Source organism: Prionailurus viverrinus, chromosome B1, assembly GCF_022837055.1.
Source record: "Prionailurus viverrinus isolate Anna chromosome B1, UM_Priviv_1.0, whole genome shotgun sequence".
In the NCBI taxonomy this organism is placed as follows: domain Eukaryota; kingdom Metazoa; phylum Chordata; class Mammalia; order Carnivora; family Felidae; genus Prionailurus; species Prionailurus viverrinus.
Window position 1 is genome coordinate 15,380,526 of NC_062564.1, and position 19,499 is coordinate 15,400,024.

At 46.3% G+C, this 19,499-nt stretch overlaps 1 protein-coding gene across 7 annotated transcripts in view; it reads right to left on the bottom strand.

Annotated features, from left to right (window-relative positions):
- The window catches only part of IRF2 (interferon regulatory factor 2), an 86,978-nt gene that overhangs the window by 46,776 nt on the left and 20,703 nt on the right, over positions 1-19,499 (bottom strand). The window contains exons 2-4 of one of the 7 annotated variants that reach the window (XR_007151674.1): positions 18,160-18,224; positions 17,074-17,412; positions 14,493-14,548 (exon numbers count right to left, since the gene is read on the bottom strand). The exons of 4 other annotated variants lie outside the window; for them this stretch is intronic. The gene's annotated coding sequence lies outside the window, so the exon portion shown is untranslated. Of the gene's footprint in view, positions 1-14,365; positions 14,385-14,492; positions 14,549-16,188; positions 16,244-17,073; positions 17,413-18,159; positions 18,225-19,499 lie in introns of those variants that run through there. 2 more of the 7 variants (XR_007151673.1, XM_047856793.1) reach the window with 2 other exon arrangements.

Sequence of the window (19,499 nt, forward strand, 5' to 3'; positions counted from 1 at the left end):
TGCCTGGGTGGCTCAGTCGGTTGAACGTTCCGACTTTGGCTCAGGTCACGATCTCGCAGTTGGCGAGTTTGAGCCCCTCGCCAGGCTCTGTGCCGACAGCTCAGAGCCTGGAGCCTGCTTCGGATTCTGGGTCTCCCTCTCTCTCTGCCCCTCCCCCACTCACGCTCTGTCTCTCTCTCTCTCTCTCTCTCTCTGTGTGTCTCAAAAATAAACATTAAAACAATTTTTTTAATTTAAAAGTGAAACGCTAAAGTCTTTGAGTTTCCATAAACCTAAAATACGGAGCATCTACCATCAAGCCCGACAAAAGGCACTTTCTAAAGCCACCTATCATTATAGCTTCTAGATACGGGGTTGGTCTCATCTTTAAAACCACGGAATCAGCCTATAAATCAGTTCAGTACATAGCGGGTATTTAGGGCACCGCGATGCTGCATAAACGCAAACAAGCTATTTCCTGGAACACAGTGACTGAACTCTTAGCAAGTGAACAGCCCCCATGAAGATGACACTGTTATGGTCCTGCTTAGGGCCATTAACAGTGATCTTGAATTTTAACCTGAATCACTGAAGTTTGGATCTTGGAGTGGTAACAGAAATGGCTACTATTTACTGAGCACATACTATATGCCAAGTCTTAAAACGAGAGTTTTCTAGGAGTTCCTCATGTAATTTTTATAACCCTGGAAGGCAGGGACTTTAAAATTCCATATCACAGATGAGAGGACAGGTAAAGGAACAGTTCAACACAACCCGCTAGTAAGGAGAGCCAAGGCTCTCATTCATGTCTCTCTGAAATGCCCAGATTCAGAAACCCTAACACCTGCTTTTTTTCTTACTCTAGAAAGCACTCAGTTATGATGGTCTTTTAACCGTTCAACGTACTGAGCCTTTCCCAACTCCTGTCTGCTTTGCATACCACTGACATATTAAATTTCCTAAAATACCACTTAAATCACATTAATGTTCTTTTCTAGAGACTTCTAAACATCCCTGCTGGATTTAAGATAATAAAATCCTTGGCTGAGTGGAGGAGGGGTGCACTTCTGATAATGACACAATGGGTAATTCAGACCTAACTCCCAAGGTGAATAACAAGAAAACCTGTACAAAACATGTGTGTGTATGTGTTTAATCCGTTTAGAAGAATCAGAGAGCTAACAAGGTAGTAAAGAATTAGGACAGCAGGGTCTGGGAGAAGAATGAAACCCAGGAAGGTAAGCCTGACATTTGGGGCACTCTTTTCCCAGCCTGGGGGCATCTGCTGATCCCAGAAGTAGGGGGATAAAAACTGAAGATCAGGACCCAACTAGGAAAAGGGAGTCCTGGAAACCACACACACACACACACACACACACACAAGCTTGTTTGGGATAAAAGTAAATGGAAAGAGACTGACCTCAGAGACTGAAGCCTAGCTCTGAATCACCTCAATCCCTGTGCAAATTAAAATGATCTGGAACTCCCAGAAGCAAATGTAAATTATATCTTGAGGAAGACAACATTATCCTAGGATTTATATTATCTCTGGAGTTTTTCATATGCAACGGTGAGCATTCAATCAATCTGGCTGAGAACACAAGGATAAATAAAAAATCAATGAAATATGGACAACAAAAACAGACCCACAGGGATTCTGACACAGGTCTTTCACAGATACAATGGAGACGCAGATACCAAAAGTTTTCAGACACAGTCTTTAAAACAAGAATGCCTAACATGTTCAAGGAAATAAAAACAAGACAGAAAATGTTCGCAAAAACCTAGAACCTAAAAAAGAAATTCTAAAACTAAAGGGCAAGGGCACCTGGGTGGCCCATTCAGTTAAGCACTGATTAACTTGATTTTGGCTCAGGTCATGATCTCATGGTTTGCGGGTTCGAGCCCTGACTTGGATTCTGTGCTAACAGTGTGGAGCCTGCTTGGGATTCTCCCTCTCTCCCTCTCTCCCTCTCTCTGACCCCCTTTTCAAAATCAATAAATACCTCAAAAAAATAAAAAAATAAAACTAAAGAGCAAATAATTAAAATTAAGAACTCAACAGACGGGTGTACCAACATATTAGACATCATAAAAAAAAATCAGTGAACCAGAACAGAAGTCAGAAGGAAATAAACAGAATGAAGCACTTAGAGGCAGAAGAGTGGAGAATGTTACAAAGAACATAAAATCCATAGGAGATTCTATTTTAGATCTAAAAAGATGTAAAACATGGGCAGTTTGTAGTTCCACGAAGACACGAGAAAGAATGAGGCAAAAAGCGATGTTTGGAGACCATGACCAATTATCTTAATAACTTGCTACAAACCCCAAACAGACAAACACGAATGAAACCACACCTAAGCATACTATAGTATGTTTGCTGAAAACCAAAACTATAGCGAAAAATCTTAAAAACAGCCGGGGGAGGGGGTGGGGGGAGGGTGGGGAATGGGCATCACCTTTAAAGAGCAAAGAACAACACCCCCAAGACCCAGAAGCCTTACAGTTACTACTACTCAACAGAAACCAGGGAAGACAGAAGACAATGGAAAGGTGTCTCTAAAAGTACTGAAAGAAACAGCTATTTTTAAAAGTTTATAGACAGCAAGTATTTCCTTCAAGAATGAAGTGGAAATAAAAGCATCTTCACTCAGAGAAAAACAGAGCGTTTCCACCAGCAGCCCCACAGCTCATCTCCCAGTTGCAAGGGCACAGGAGATAGGTCAAAACTGGGGAGCAGGAAGTCAGGAGGGTCGGTGTTGTGCAGCTAGCTAACATCAGGGCTTCAGCATGAGTCCGTGTCGCAGAAGCTGACCGCAGCAATGCTCCATCCCATTTCTTCTGCAGCTGCGACATGTATTTGTCACCTAACAGCCCTCCCTACGTAACCATGTGCCCACCCCTCTTACCAACCTATGGGAGGGTTACCCCCCTCACAAAAGCTAGCTCAAATCTCTTTTCATCCACTAACCTTCCCTCATAGCTCTATGGCAGCTCGTGTGGGCAGTATCCAGTCGTCCAGTGTATCAACAAATATTTATTACACATGTTATTGCAGGGAACTCTGCTAAATGCTATGGACGACTCAGAGACATGTGAGGCATGATCACTACCCTCAAGGAATTAGTAAGTTAACTGGGGGTATGTGACATAAATCATATAAAGCTACCTAATAATACTATAATTATAATAATAAAAGACTGCAATGGAGATCAGAAGGCAGTATATGATTAATTGCCAACTACGCGAACCAGTTTCACGAGGAATATATAAATCATTACTGGATGGGTTTGTAAGGGAAAGCTGTGCGGCAAGGGGAGTACTTATAGGATGGGGAAGAATCGCCTAGGCAAAGTGGCAAGCAAGCCTGGCAAAGGTGAAGTTGGTAGAAACAGCCAAGGTCAGGACCGGGGAAGATGTGTTTGCTGCCGTGGGCGGAGCAACTGACTTAGACAACACCGTGGGTGGAGCTTCGTGCGAGTCCGCGAGCAGGTGAGCAGCGTGGGCTGGCTGGTTTGTAGAAATCATCACGAACCCACACACCGGCCCTAATAAGTTAAATATTGTTGTCCCCGTTTTAGAGAGGGGCAAAAGCATAGCTTGAAAAAGTAACTTAAGAAAAAAGAAAATCATGTCCGAGTCACCCAAGCCCCTTTGAACCCCCCATTGCCCAGCTTGTTTAGAGGCTATAAGACTGCTGAGCACCTGCTTGAGACTAGCCCTGACCCAAGCAGCACCCATACAGGGGCAAACTGAAGCAAGGAGAAGAGCCCGAGTTGCTTCTCTGGTCCGAAATGGTGGCTATGGGAATGCAAGGGAAATACAGCCAAGTGACAGTACAGGTGTTAAGAATGTAATAGCAATTTGTACTAGTAACTTCTTCTGCACATCTGGTAATCTTTCCCCAGAGGCAAGCTCCTCTTGCATGATAGTCTACACCCCTCACATTGACTTTTGTACCTTTTTGGCAAAAGTTAATTTCCAGTTCAAAATTATGTGAGTTGAGAGAGCTGAAAGCTGGAGTTGAAAACTGAAAATTATCGCCATCATCACCATCATTATCCCCGTCACCCGTTAAGGGCTTCCTAGGAATCAGACACTAAGCCAGGGGCTTCTCATGCATGATTTCATTGAATCTGCAAACAAACTATAGGAGGTATAGTATCTTAGCTCCTGTTTTCCAGATGAGGAAATGAAGCTGGTCACCAAGCTGCAGAGCTATTAAGTGGTAAAGCTGGGATTCAAATCCAAAGATGTCAAAAGCCTCTAGACCAGTGTTTTTCAAACACTGGGTCACGAAATCAACTTACTGGATTAAGATCAGCAATTTTAATGTAGGTGAACACAGAACACAAACTCTGAGAGTCCCCCAAATAAGAGAAAGCTTGTTTTCTTGAAATTTTTGTTTCCATTTTCAATTATATTATACTGGTACCATGGTCAAAAAGAGTGTAAAAAGCAGAGGCACCCGGGTGGCTCCAGTCTGTGGAGCGTCCGACTTCGGCTCAGGTCATGATCTCACGGTTCATGAGTTCAAGCCCCACATCGGGCTCTCTGCTGTCAGTGCCAGCCCCTTTCAGATCTGCTGTTGCCCACCCCCTCTCTGCACCTCCCCCACTTGTGCTCTCTCTCTCTCTCTCTCTCAAAAGTAAACATTAAAAATATATATAAAAAGCATTGCACTGGGCAGAACCACTCCCCAGGTGTGCACACAGATGTGTGTGAGCATGTGGCGGGGTGGGGGGGTGCGGTGAGGGGAGAAGGGGAAGGTCATGTGGAAAGGAGGAAGCAGAAGAGAAGGATATAGCAAACCTTAGAACCAGAAGGACTCCCGGGAGACAGAGAAATTTAACAGCAAGTACCCGGTATGAAAACAATCACGTGAGTGATTATTACAATGGATGTAAATAATCAGAGTGAGGTAACAGGACTCCGTGTCTGAAGGCGGGGCTGGAGGCCCACCCATTTGGCCATACTCTGTACTCAGTGCTTCTCTGCCTACAGTATTCAAATCACAGTGGGGCCCCAGAGGATGAAGTCCAACAACTACCACTCAGGAAATCAGGAAGACGTGTTAACACTGGGATGAGTGCTGGACACAGAAAAAACATGCCTCTCAGTGGACATGTTATCTGCACCAATGCGAAACCAATTTTGAAACGTTTTGTTAAACGTCAGGAGAGGGACACCTGGGTGGCTCAGTCGGTTGAGTGTCTGGCTCTTGGTTTCAGCTCAGGTCATGACCTCACACTTGGTGAGTTGAGCCCTGCGTTGGACTCTGGGCCGACAGTGCGGAGCCTGCTTGAGGTTCTCTCTCTCTCCCGATCTCTCTGCCCCTCCCCTGCTTGCTGTCTCGCTCTCTCAAAATTAATAAAGAAACATTAAAAGAATAAATAAACTTCAGGAGAGTTAATACACAATGGCAAACAAAGCAACTGTGTGATATCACTCATCACTGATGTAATCCTTATTTCGTGCACTTGGCTGTTTCCTTTTATTGAACTTTCGAAAGATGCGTGTCATAGATTCATTTAATAATTTTAGTTTCTAGCCCAGTTTTTCTCAAGGTTTTTAAGCAATTCAACCATGAATTCTCCTACTATGTGGATTTTTCAGGAACTCAACCTTGAACGATGGGGCAGGATTACTGGGAAAGGCTCTCCTTGAGATATCATAAACCATAGTTATATTTTTCTATACTATTCCATTCTCCTATACCAGATCCCCAAACTGCCTGTGCACATTATTACCTAGGGAATTAAAAAAGCAAAAAAACAAAGAAACAAAAAGACTCCTTGGCCCCATCTTAGACTCACTGCAATAGCATTTCCAAGTTCTTCTTATTATCCTAGGGCAATTTGGATATGCAGCTAAGTGTAGGTATCACTGTCATTCAGTACCCATAAGCTCCATGGCCTTCCGGATTCCATATGTTTAATAAACATCTCCAAATGAGTCATAGGAAAATGAGGGCGCCAATGACGAGTAGCTTTCATCATGAATGGAATATGAATGCACATGAAATTAAAATTCTAAAATGCCTTTAAATACCACTGAACAAGTTTCCCATACTGAGAATCATCCAAATTATAGTTTTGCATATCTGCCATCCTACCCACAATTTTCCTCTTGGACGTGTTTTCTGTATCCTTTAGAGAAGATATTACCATAGCTACTTGACAAAAACTTCCCTGTCTTTGACCACAGGCTGGTCTGGGACCTGAAACAGCATGACTGAGCCTCTGATAGTAACTTGCACTGCACCACTGCAACCGAAACTGACTTCTGGCCTCCACCTGGGTGCTCGAAAGACACCAAAATATACGACTGGTTTTCCGTCCTGCAGGTGAGCCAACGGTCATTCTAGGAAACGGTTCTCAATGCAGCCCAAAGCAATCAGGAGTCCTCCATCCAGAGAGAGCAAGCCTTGAGAAACACGGACCATGCCCCATGTATGCGAACGTGCGCTTTTTGGAGAGGGGGCCCAGAACCCTGCCGTCCATCTCTGCCCAAGGAGCCCTGCTCCCCGGGCCCCTCTCCCCAGAGCACCTTCTCCGGCCCCGTTCTCTGCCCAACCCAGCTGCCCCAGCGCTTCTCCACTGCAGATGGGTCTCACTTCCTCCCTCCTGTTTGCTCAGGCGCCACAAACCCATGCTTGGGCTGAATGATGCCCAGTCCTGACCATCCACGACACCTCACCTGAGCATGCAGATTTCTGCACATCTTTTTTGCTTCTCCCTCATCAGCTCCTGTGGCTGTTCCCCACAGGAGCAATCGGAGATCTTTCCATCTTCAGGCTACCGAATTCACTTCCACACCCATCAATTCCGGCAAAGGGTCTTGCCTCTAACCTCAGGGAGGAAAATAGAAGCCACCAGGCTCTTTCTGAATTTCTGACTCCCCTCCCTCTTCAAACTTATCTGGACTTCCGTGACCTCCTTTCTCCCTTCTCTACACCGGGCAGGTGGTAATGCCGCTCTCCGCAAGGGGAATACGGAAGGTTTAAGAGGAGAGATATCGAGATTGGTTTTGGGTCTACTGGCTTTGGGATATCTTTGGGATATCGGGGGGAAAAAAAAGTGTTGGGTGGGCAATTCGATCCATGAGGTTAGAGCTCAGGAGAAAGACCTAGCCTGAAAATAGCCATCCACCCCTATACAGCTAGTTCAAATGCCATTCCTTCTACAAAGCCTATCTTTACCAAATCCTGCCTCCAATATGTATCCTCTGGTCCTGTCAAGCTGGAACCTTGTGTCAACGTCACCACATATCTTAACATGTAGATCTGTGTAGCCTTGCACTTTACATCCCAGCAGGCACCTGCCAGGCCTATCCAGCCATTCTGGACACGTTCTGTATCTACACAGTCCGACAAGGGAGCCATCAGCCACGTGTGGCTACTGAACACTTGAAATGTGGCCAGTGTGAATGAGGAACCATTTGTCCCCAAACAAAGACACATAGTTTCAAGGCCACTTCCAGTTTTCCAAATCACAGTGAGTAGTCAGGTGGCTGGTAAAAACAAAATATCTGCCTAGGACACCCTGGTGGGGTTTTTGAAGAGGCAGGTTAGCCACCTGACATTGAAACTGTTCTATTTTGAGAAAAGCCTGGGGTTTTTTTTTTTGTTTGTTTGGTTTTATTTTCTTGTTTGGTTTTGTTTTTTGTTTTGTGTGTGTGTGGTTTTGTTTTTTGTTTTGTTGGGTTGTTTTTTTGTTTTTGTTTTTTTTTGAGAGAAGCCTGACTTACACTCTATAAGCTTAATCACCTTTGGGGAGGCAACCTGTTGGTTAAGTGAAGGGAGCTTCTGTGTAATTCTTATCCCTGTTTGGACTTGCTAAGCCCTTGAAAACACCAGCAGCTGGCAGGTACCAAGCACACAGTATCCCATGCTACACTCCAAGGCCACGAACAATAGCTGATGAGTATTAGGTGCTTAACACTGTCAGGCAAGTTCCCAGCTTGTTAGGAGTATTAGTTCTCTCCATTCACCACGATCCTGTATGGTAGGCGCTACTAAAACCCCCATTTTACAGATGAGGAAACTGAGACACAGAAGGTTAATAAGTAACTTGCCCAAGGTCCCAGAGCTACTGGGTGGTTGAGTTCAGATTTAAACAGAAGGAGTCTTCGGCCCTTACGTGGCCTTTGGACCATGAGGCCAAACTGGGGTCCACATAAAGAGGCATGGAGGGCCCGGCGCCTCCCAGTCTGCACGGGGAGCCTGCGCTGCAGGGGCTCCCAGCCAGGGCTGAGAGAGCCGGCCGCTCCAGCTGCCCTGGTTGGGCCGGATGCGTAGACTGCAGCTCTCCGCCTCCAGTGCCCAGCACCACCCCCATCGATTCACACTTCCTGCCCCTCGTAGTACCTTCCTGGCTGGTGGAAACCAGCGAGACCAACTGCATATCCTGTCCGGCCAGACCTTTATTTCTGTAATGTGTACTAGGAAAACAGTATTTCCCCACTCCAAAATAAAACTGTCTTGCCGCCTTCCACCCCTCCCACTCCTCTTTAAGAAAGCAACAGAGGGAGGAGAACCAGAGGGTTTGCTGTCTGTCTGTCCGTCCCTGGGCGTATTCTCCAGTTGTTTCTGCTTCTGCCACACGGCAGGGTCACCTGGCCCAGAGCACAGGCCACCTGGGTCCTGGGGCAGTCAGAAAGAAGGGGAGGAAGAAAGTGCACCCTGCCCAGCCTATGACTGCTCAGCCCCAAGAACTATTTCAGGAGCGCAAAAAAAGCCCCTCCTGGACAAGCTGTGCTCCAACGCCGCGATGGACGTTTCGCGTTAACATTTTTGTAAGGTACCGAAACCACTATGGTGGTCAACATTTGGGGTATTTGTCAGTTTCCATCCCCTCAGTGTGCATGAAGAGCAACTGTGGGCCGTGAGGGCATTTTGCTTCTCCCTTATTTTTAGCATTAGGAGCTCTGGGGAGGGCCAGACGTGCAAACGCCACGCCAACCCTGCGTACATCTCCCCGCACCCTGTTTGTCCTCCGCACCAACTCCCTTCTCTCTTGGAATTGAGGGCCAGTTTTAAGTCTACCCTTCCCCAACAGCTTTCCCTGACCATTACAGGTTCAACTATTACCACAGCAGTCATTCTGTTCATACTGATAGGGCGGCTTCAAGGAATAGTTGGATGTTAACAATAACTGATCTTGTCTGACTCTTGGCTAACTAATTTGACCTAGAACTTCCTAATAAATGATTAGGATCTCCACGGGGCCTAGCACTGTCTTTATTTGTCAGCGAGTAGGACGGTGTCACGATGCAGGATTGACAGGCACAATGACTCAGGGACAGCACGGCCACCCTTGAGCAGAGTGGAGATCAGGGAAGGCCTTGGAGGCTCCTTTGTCCACCAAGGTGGGCAAGGGGTGAGCCTGTCGCTAGGGCTACATCCTTATCACCGTGCCCTAGATGAGGCTAGGACTGGGGAGTTGTGACCCTGAGTGAGAAATCCACCCACCATTCCCCTAAAAACTCATAAATCTCTTCGTCTCCACCACTTTCTCCACAACTGTAGGGGCCACTCAGGTCTAGGAGTATTTCACTCGGCAAGACGGCCTCTCCCCAGGGCAAAGCGTTAGGAACCAAACGCAAAGGGTAGCAGAGCCCCACATCCCTAGGCCTCAGTTTTCTCATCTGTAAAATGGGGCTAACTTCCTTAGGGTTTGTGGTAGGACTAAGATGATGTGCAAAGTGCCTCGCCTACTATCTGATCACCAGTGGGTGTTTCATAATTAATAGTTTCCGCAGACACAAATATTCGGTCAAGGATTATTCGATGGAGCATTATCTACAAAGCAAAAACTTTACGTTGATCCAAATACCAGACAGTAGGGAGATGGTTAAATAACATGTGGTGGACTCAAATAACGAAACAGTGTGACTCTGGAAGGGTATTTCCTTTGTATGGGATGATGATCAGAAGATATACATTAATATAGAGTTACTACATGTAATTATATGTCCCAAAGATTTTTATATATTCTATGTAAGTGTATATATGTTAACACGGTTCAGAATATAATACAAGCTAAAAAGTGAAAAAAAAAGCAGGGAGCAGAGGTCATTTTTCGATTATCAGGGCAATACGCTTCCCGGATGTGCTGGTCCGTGGGCAGCGTCCCCATGGCTGCTGAGCCCGGGCGCTGACACAGGGCTCTCTTGATGACAGCCAGACCTCATGCTCCACAAGGACTCCAGCCGACTCTCTCAGAGGCCAGCACCGCCTAGTACGGGACTGACAATGCACACCAAGACACAACTGTCTGGCCTGGAACTGGGTGGCTAGGGGCCAGGGGAGCCCCCCACCCCAGGGGCACCAGACCAGGTGAGGACGGTTGCCCAACAGTGAGTAAAAAGCTGTAATACGTTACAGCATAGGGTGTCTTGAGGGGCACAGTCCCCGTGGGGCCTCGTAAAGTCACATGCTAATGAGTGCCATCCTGTGTTCATTCCAAGTCCTGAGAAGCCTTAATGTCAGCAGAGTGCTCTAGTTTTGGATTTGAGAAGAAGTAGAATATGGCAATAATGAACTTCTCAAAGCTACAGAGGTTCCTTCTATCCTCCCTCCCTCCTCCCCCACTCCATGAATGATTGAGTCCAAAAGTCCATTAGGCGGAATGGAGTAAAGCAGATGTACTGTGTTGAATGGGGTTTCCCCCCAAATTCACATCCACCCAGAACCTGTGAATGTAACCTTATTTGGAAATAGGGTCTTGACAGATATAATCAAGTTAAAACAAGGTGATACTAGATTAGGATGGGCCCTAAATCCAAGAGGACTGGTGTCCTTACAAGAAGAGGGAAATCTGGACACAGACGCACACAGAGGAGGAGGCCAGATGAAGACAGAGACAGGGATGGGGGCGATGCGATGGGTCTACAAGCCAAAGAACGCCAAGGACTCCCAGCCACCACCAAAGCGAGGAAAGAAGCATGGAGCAGATTCTCCCCTGGAGCCCCCCGGAAGGAACCAACTCTGCCAACACCCTGATTTCAGACTTCCAGCCTCTAGAACCGGGAGACAATACGATTCTGTTGTATAAGCCACCCAGCCTGTGGTACTTTGTTATGGTCCTAATGATCTGAAGACATTAGGAGAGCGGAACAGAGGCATGCTAGTGAGGACTACTGGCATAAAGAGGGTGTCCCCTTGGGTGGAAGGAGGTGCTGGCACATCATATGGGGGATCTTGGAGCCCAGGTGGGGCAATGAGGAGAGACACGGGGACAGTGGGGGAGAGCAGCCCAGAGTGGGGTGTCAGGGCCCAAGTGGGGTGAGTGGGCTCCTGTCCAGGGACAGCAGTCTTGTCTGGGAGCACAGAAGCCTGAGGAATGAGATGGGGAGGGCAACTTCATTGCAGTGGGGCGGCCGAAGGGATGTGAGATTAGATACACGCAGGCAACAGAGTAAATTAATTAATACATTAGGGGAAATGGAAGCCAGGTTTCTCACTTTTCGAGAAGGAAGTTCAAACAGAGAAAGAAACCTAGAACAATCTTGGGTGTTGGAATAGAATAAGGACTGAGTTCATATATGTCGATAAACACAGAAATAAATATAGATGGAAAAATATGTGTGTGTACATATATACACGTACATACAAATATGTGTATGTACACATAGTACACTATTCCCTAACCCTGCCCACTACGAGGGTCTGGGGGCAGCAACACACCACTGGTGATAAGCACACATAACACCCAAATCGTGGTTTCTAAATACCACTCTCCACTAAAAGGAATCAGGGCTTCTTGGAAACATGGCTGATTGCAGGTCTAGGGCAGGGAAAGCAGAAGACGAGACGGAACCATCTGGGGGGGGGGGGTCAGAAAGTAAGGACATGTCCAAAGAACACCGAGAACATCAAGAGAACAGGACAATCCACATGAAGGCTCCCACCGGCCAATCAGAGACAATCTGAATGTCGAAACAAGGACAAAAGCGTGTTACAGTCCATTGGATAAAATAGGAATCAATGAAAAATAGAGAGGAGGAGGCTCTTCTACAAAGCAGCAGAGCAGGTAGTTAAGTGCGGAAAGAGTATGGAACTAAAAATCACCATGCAGCAGCTACCAGAGAAGTAATTCTGCTGCCAGGAAACATCAGTGGATGCTAAAACCAGTGAGTTAAAAGGCTGGTGAGAAATGGGACCCTTACACGGTCTCGAAGGACATCCCACAAAATATTCACCACAAAAGGAAAAAAGAATAACCAAAGAGAAGCCTGACAAATACCTCCTCGGCCAAATGGTTGAATGAACGTCACGGAGAAAGGAACACAGCACACTCACCACCGGAGAGGACGCAATGAGGAAAGAGCACCACGTCTGTGATATTCCTGCGTAAACTCCGTAGCCTAAATCTGACCGCGAGTGAACTGTCACCAAGCCCCACCTGATGGGTTATCCATACGATAACAGGCTCGTAACTGTCAGAAATGTCAAGATCACAGACGTTACGGGAAGATTAAGGAGACATGACCCCTGAGCCTGAATCGGATCCCTGTGCCATGGGGTCACTGTTAAGATCACTGGCCAACCCGGATGGGGTCTGTGGATCAGGTGGTGCTAAGGGTAACGGCCTGATTCGAACAGGGGCGCTGCGGTCATCCATGTTAGAGAGGACCCTTGTTTGCAGGAAGATACACTCAAGCATTCAGGAGTGACGGGACGTCCTGCTGGTAAGTTACTCTCCAAAGGTTCAGCAAAGTAGTTCTCTGTAGTGTTCTCACAACGTTAGTGCAAGTCTGAAATGAGTTGCAAGGAAAAAGCCTCGGCCAGAAAGACCAGAGCAAAGTACATGAGTGATTTACAGTCCAGAGGGGGAAACAGCAGCAAACACGACATTTTTCTGCAAATACAACAAATTCTAGAAAATTCCCTCTCTGGTGCTTCAATGAAACTGCTGGCAGTTTTGTTTTTTGTGGTTTTTTGTTTTTTGTTTTTTCAATCCAGGCACCACGACAGGATTAACTACATGCATCAGTCACGTTACGCAATGAGGCAACAATGATCTTAACGAGAAGCCTGGAAGCTTCATTTCCTGGGGAAGACGAGGGATGATGGTCCATAACTCATTCAAATTGCAGGTTGTCTGGAAAACCAGAAGCGACCAAGGGCCAGTGTGCACATGTGAGAGAAGGCTCTCAGCGTTCAGCATGAAACATATGCCTCCTAATCTTTGTGCTAATATTTAACAGCAGTTATCAGTTCTCTCAACTTGGAAACACGAGGGTGGTTTCCCAGAGACACTGCCTCACCCGTTGGGTGAAGTTAGCGGCCAAGGAAAGCAGTCAGAAGCGCCCACTGCCTTTCTTCAGATACGCGGCATTCAGAGGCCCCACACCACCACGTTCTCTGGAGGACACTTCAGGCCAGCTCTTGGTTGTCACCCGGTGGCCCCCAAAGCTGGCATTCCCAGCCGGGCTTCATCCCGTCTGTGAGGACGCCTCCCCCCTCCCTCAGTCTGTCAGGCACTTGGCTCGAGAAACACCCACCATGAGTAAGGGTTTTGCTTCCTGTTTCTCATTTGCAATTTTTCCTCATCTTGCAGAATTCGGAAGCCTGAATAACCTTCAGTTCTACTTGCTCGAACTTGGCGGAACATTTCACTAACTACTTTGGCCCCAGAGTACCGAGCAGAGCGCATATTTACTATTCTCCAGGAGAGTAACTCGAACACTGTGGGGATAGAAAGCCACGACCAGTAGGTCGGGAACAATTCCTTCCTTGTCAGGACCAAGCAGCTCTGTGAGCTCGGCCCCGCCCTCCAACCCCAATCTGGTAGCTACCCTGCAGCCAGAACACCCCTGTAAAAGCACAGATACGATCCGTTCAGAGCCCCTTGTTCCACAGGCCCGGCTCTGGTGTCATCTCCCTCCATTGTCCTTACTCCCAGCACCTCCAGTGGCGGGTCAGTCCCCCGGGCCTCCTTCCCGGTCTCAAGAGCAAGACCGTCCCCTTTCACTGAGTAACCTCACACTCGTCCTGTCTTAGCTCCAAGACCACTTCCTCAACAAGCCTCCCTTAGTCTCTGAAGGTCAGGCCAGGCCCCCGAATCTGTCTGCCCGACTTGACGAGAATCTCCACGAGGCCCGAGACCCTATCTGCCCGCTCACCACTGTGTACCCAGGTCCTAGGGTATGGCAAAGGCCGAGACTCGATAAAGAAACCACGAATATACTGCAGATGCTGGGCATCAGCGATGATGAAAGGGGGAACAGAGAGGCACTCGCGAACTAGTGAAAGAGGGCTGTACACAAGCAATTACGATCAGGAAACAATGATTTGCCATCATAAAAAGATGCATATAAAGGCTGTGGGGAATCGCATCTAAGAAAGCTGTAAGATAGACCTTTTTAAAATAAATACCTTTGGGGCGCCTGGGTGGCTTGGTCAGTTAAGCGTCAGACTTCGGCTCGGGTCATGATCTCACGGTCCGTGAGTTCGAGCCCCGCGTCGGGCTCTGTGCTGACAGCTCAGAGCCTGGAGCCTGTTTCGGATTCTGTGTCTCCCTTTCTCTCTGCCCCTCCCCTGTTCATGCTCTGTCTCTCTCTGTCTCAAAAATAAATAAATGTTAAAAAAAGAAATTTAAAAAATAATAATAATAAAATAAATAAATACCTTTAAAATAAAATACCTTTTTGATTTCTTATCAACAATGTTTCAAGTCACCTTAGGGTGCTCTAGATATAACCTAGAACCTCGTTTATTTTAAAGCTGTATATAGGAGAACTCACTGGAAACTTACTGACGTCCATCAGCACCAAACTGCTCATTACCAAGAACTCACAGACGGTCAGGATGGCGACCAAATCATGGATTGTCCAAAATGGAACAATTCTCTCTCTCTTCTTTCTTTTTTTAAGTTTTATTTATTTTGAGAGAAGGCGCTAGCAAGGGAGGGGCAGAGAGAGAGGGAGAAGTCCCAAGCAGGCGCCACACCCACCATGCAGAGCCTGACGCCCGGCTTGAACTCACAAACCATGAGATCATGACCTGAGCTGAAACCAGGAGTGGGACGCTTAACCCACTGAGCTGCCCAGGTGCCCCCAAAATGGAACGCTTCGAAGTGTGAATGGGGCCTTATAAATAGTCATACCTTGCCTCTAATCAGATGTAAAGAGGAACTGCCCCTAGGAAAACCAGGATGTGGGGCTGTTCCGCTTATAGGAGATAGCTGCTCTTTTATTCAAAATCCTTAGACCAGATAGGTTTCAGAACTCAGCAGTATGGGGATATCAGAAACATGGTACATATACCGTATAGAACAAGAACACCCCCAGCAATATCTAGAGAACCCCTTAATCCACACAGTAATATTCTGCAGTAAAACGTGAACATTCACACTGATTGGGATTAGTGAAAGCTACGAATAGCTCTGTGCCAATTCAGGGCAGACCATCCTGCCAAATGAGTCATGACAAAAACTTTCCGTTTTCAGGGTTTTTGGGGATTGCAAATAAGGGATGCGGGCTCTGTAATTAATTTCAAGTTATTTCTATCCTTGGAATATATTAGCGTTCCCACGTCACACAAGGAAATCAGCATCTTCTTCCTTAAATTGTACTTACGTTACAAATTAATCTGGCACACACTCTACTTAAATTAGTGAATAATAGCATATTTTTGTCCCGAAATCGAAAAGTTTAATGCAAACTTCCTTTGCATGAAAGTAGGATATTTTTAGAACATTTGAAATCTTAAGTAACCACTTAAAAACGATTATTGCCTTTATGCTACATCTACCTAGCAATATGGGTATGTTTCTCCTTTTCCGATCTAATGTATAAAATATTTATTTATAAAATAAGAAAAGCCTTAAATAGAGATTCAAATTTCTCTCAGGGGTGCCTGGGTGGCTCAGCTGGTTCAGCATCTGACGTCAGCTCAGATCCTGATCTCACGGTTCCAGAGTTCAGGCCCCGAGTCAGGCTCTGTGCTGACAGTGAGGAGCTTCAGATTCTCTGTCTCCCCCTTCTCTACCTGTCCCACACTTGCTCGCTCTCTCTCTCTCTCTCTCTCTCTCTCTCTCAAAATAAATAAATAAACATTTTTTAAAAATTTCTTTCGGGCACCTGGGTGGCTCAGTCGGTTAAGCGTCCGACTTCAGCTCAGGTCACAATCCCGCGGTCCGTGAGTTCGAGCCCCACGTCGGGCTCTGGGCTGATGGCTCGGAGCCTGGAGCCTGCTTCCGATTCTGTGTCTTCCTCTCTCTCTGCCCCTCCCCCGTTCATGCTCTGTCTCTCTCTGTCTCAAAAATAAATAAAACGTTAAAAAAAAAATTTTTTTTTTAAAATTTCTTTCAAACATCCTCCCTAGGGTTCCTTTACAATGACAATAGTAATGACATTGTTCCTTCTCCTATAGCATTTTAAACATTTCATTTCCAAAATTAAATTTATTACCAAAAATAATTTTATGAGTACCAAGTTAGAGCAAGTTTATTTATTTTGTTTTTATTTATTTATTTGTTTTGAGTGGAGTATGAGTGGGTACACGAACCATTCTCCCATTTCACAGAAGCCCTACTGCTCTGTGGCCACCATCTTGGGAAACACAAGGACTAAATACCTACAGTGGCACAAATGCAAACTGACTCAAAGAATTGTCTGGAAAGTTTACCTGCACCATTTTTAAAAATCACTTAAAACCACTTTGAATGAAAGCACAGATATCATTGCAATGTGAGAAGTACAATACACACTGGGTTGCTCGGCGTCTGTGGAACGTGGGCAGAAATTCAGTTCAGAGATCCGTGGGCACATGTGAAGAAAGCAAACACACTAAGGCTAACAACGGCCAAGGTGAAGACCTCCCAGAGACCTTCCCCCCATAAGGGCCAAAGCACTTATATCAGTGTTTACATTCACTGACTTGAATTGTGTATAAACATATGCATTTTTGGAGGCATTTTTTTGGCCTCCAAAAAAACCGCTCTTCTGATTTTTCAGATCACGATGGTGGTAGGGATATCCATAGAGCACCCGTGATGCACCTGCTATTAAAGTCTATGCTTTATACACATGATCTCATTAACTCTCACAGTAACCCTATGAGGTAGGCACTCTAATCATTACCATTTGAGGAAGAAGCAGCTATGGCTTCGCCCTGGCCCGAGCTGATTCCCCATCACAGCTCCATTATCATGAGAACTGAGTGTCCACAAGTAGGCTTCAACCTTGAGTGGACAGTGCTCATCTATGCGTGCCCTTTGGGCCCTCAGACACAAATGCTAGAAAGCTGGTGTCCAAGCTTCACTTGGATACGGCGCTGGTTCTGACAGCTGCTTCCACAAGTCAGGAACATTTCGGGAACGTGAGCGTTAAAGTCACCCGGGGGGGCTGCAGATCAGAAAGGAAGCACACAGCCACAGTTGTCGCATTTCCCAACACTTTCTGTTTCATTTGCTCTTTGCTCTGAGGGAGGTACAATGAAGAATACAAATCACCCACAAGCAAGGATGGAACAAGATAAGTGAGCTGTCTGGGGCTTTTTCTAAATGAGGAAGTCTTCTGACCCTGTATGACCCCAGGGCTGCAATGATGACAACACTTTGGGGGGAGGGGGTGTGATCTATCCCACCAGGTCCGCCAGCAAAGATAAACATGGGTTTTAAACCTGGAGTCCCTAGACCGAACTTTGTAAAACCTTCACCTCCATCCGACCCCGTCCCTCTGGTGATGTTGGCTACCTCATGATGGCAGGAGGCAAGGGGACAATGAGGTTACAAGGGCAGGAGGTTTAATCCCGCCTCCAGCCTTTTCTAGCCTGCAGAATGAGGCAGGGGAGAACTGAGGAAAGTGGCCACTGAACTATACAGTTTCCTTAGGAACGTACAGACCATTAGGCGCCTGGGTGGCTCAGTCGGTTAAGCGTCCAACTCTTGGTTTTGGCTCAGGTCATGACCTCAGAGTTGGCGAGTTCGAGCCCCGCACCGGGCTCTGCGCTGACAGTGCGGAGCCTACTTGGGATTCCCTCTCTCCTCTCTCTCTCCCTCTCTCTCCCTCTCTCATCCCTACCATGCTTGCTTTCTCTCAAAATAAATAAGTAAATTTAAAAAATAAAAAGAATGTACAGACCAAAGGTTTTGGTTCAGGGAAATCATTCTGCACCTATCCTTTCTAATGCATCAAGAACGAGGGTTCAAGAGATTATATCCATACCTAGGGATTCATCGAAGGAAGGGGCTCATCACAGCATCACGTTGTTAATTTTCTCACACCGGCTGCTGTGGAAGTAACAGAGCACAAAAGGCAACAGTGTGCAATGTGGAGTCTGGCTGAGATGCTGGGTTCCAAATCCTAGCTCAATCATTCAATAGCTGCATGACGGACAGGTAGCTGACCCTATCTGTTCTCTCCTTTGCAAGGAGTAGGTGAGGAAACACGTAAAACATCTAGAATAACTCTTTATAGCTCACATGGGTTATGGTATAAAAAGGTATAAAATTTCCAGACAGCAGCTTGGCTATAGGTATCAAAAATTTTAAGTGGCATCCTTTGACCAGCCACGTCGCTTCTAGGAATGTTTCCCAAGCAATTTAAGCAATCATGTGTGAGACGTGTAGTCTTAAAAAAAAAAAAAAAACCTGTAATAAACATGAAATCTGTTGCAAATACAAAGATAATATTCTTTCTTGTAAAAAAAAAAAGGCTGTGTGTAGATAAATTATTTCCCAGATACATCTGAATTATGAAAATCTAAGAACAGTTTTAAATCCATCACCTTTTTTGAGTATTTTCCAGAAGAATTCATAGAAGGTGATACGGACCTAAAAGGGCAGAAATCACGCTGTGACTACTGGTCGTGTTTGGGCCCGGACGCCAGTACCTAGATGGCATCCGATTCTGCAATTCAGCAAAGCGAGAATCATGGACAGATTTCAAAGCATATGGACTCCGGCTCGTACTGCATGTTCAAACCTTCTTTCCATATGGAAAACAGGAAAACAAGCGACCCTAATTTTCCCTTAATCAGCATGTCCTCTGAGCACTGCCTTTGCAGAACAGGAGAAGCACTCGGAAAGGCACAGTGTCTCCTTTCGGGACTTAAGAGTTCGCTTAAGACTGCCTCTCTTTCCGTGGATACGTTGGTGGTCGTGAAGCCACCCATTTAGGCCAGCCCGAAAAAGGCATCGCGTAGTCCTCAAGGGACGCCAGGAATGTAGGAAAGACATTTAATAAGACAGTGCACGTGAGGAAAGTGTGAACAACAAAGTGGGTAAATGAGACACACACACTAGCTCGGGGAGAAGGAGCAGGGCAGGGAGTCAGGCAGGACCTGAATTCCTTGAATTGTTTTTTCTTTTTTTTTTTTTTTTAAGTTTATTTATTTATTTTGAGGGGGAGGGGAGGGGAGGGGAGGGGAGGGGCAGAGAGAGGGGAGAGAGAGAGAGAATCCCAAGCGGGCTCTGTGCTGGTGACACACAGAGCCCGGACTCGAAGGACAGAATCCCAGGACTCTGGAATCATGACCCAAGCCAACATAAAGAGTCACATGCTCA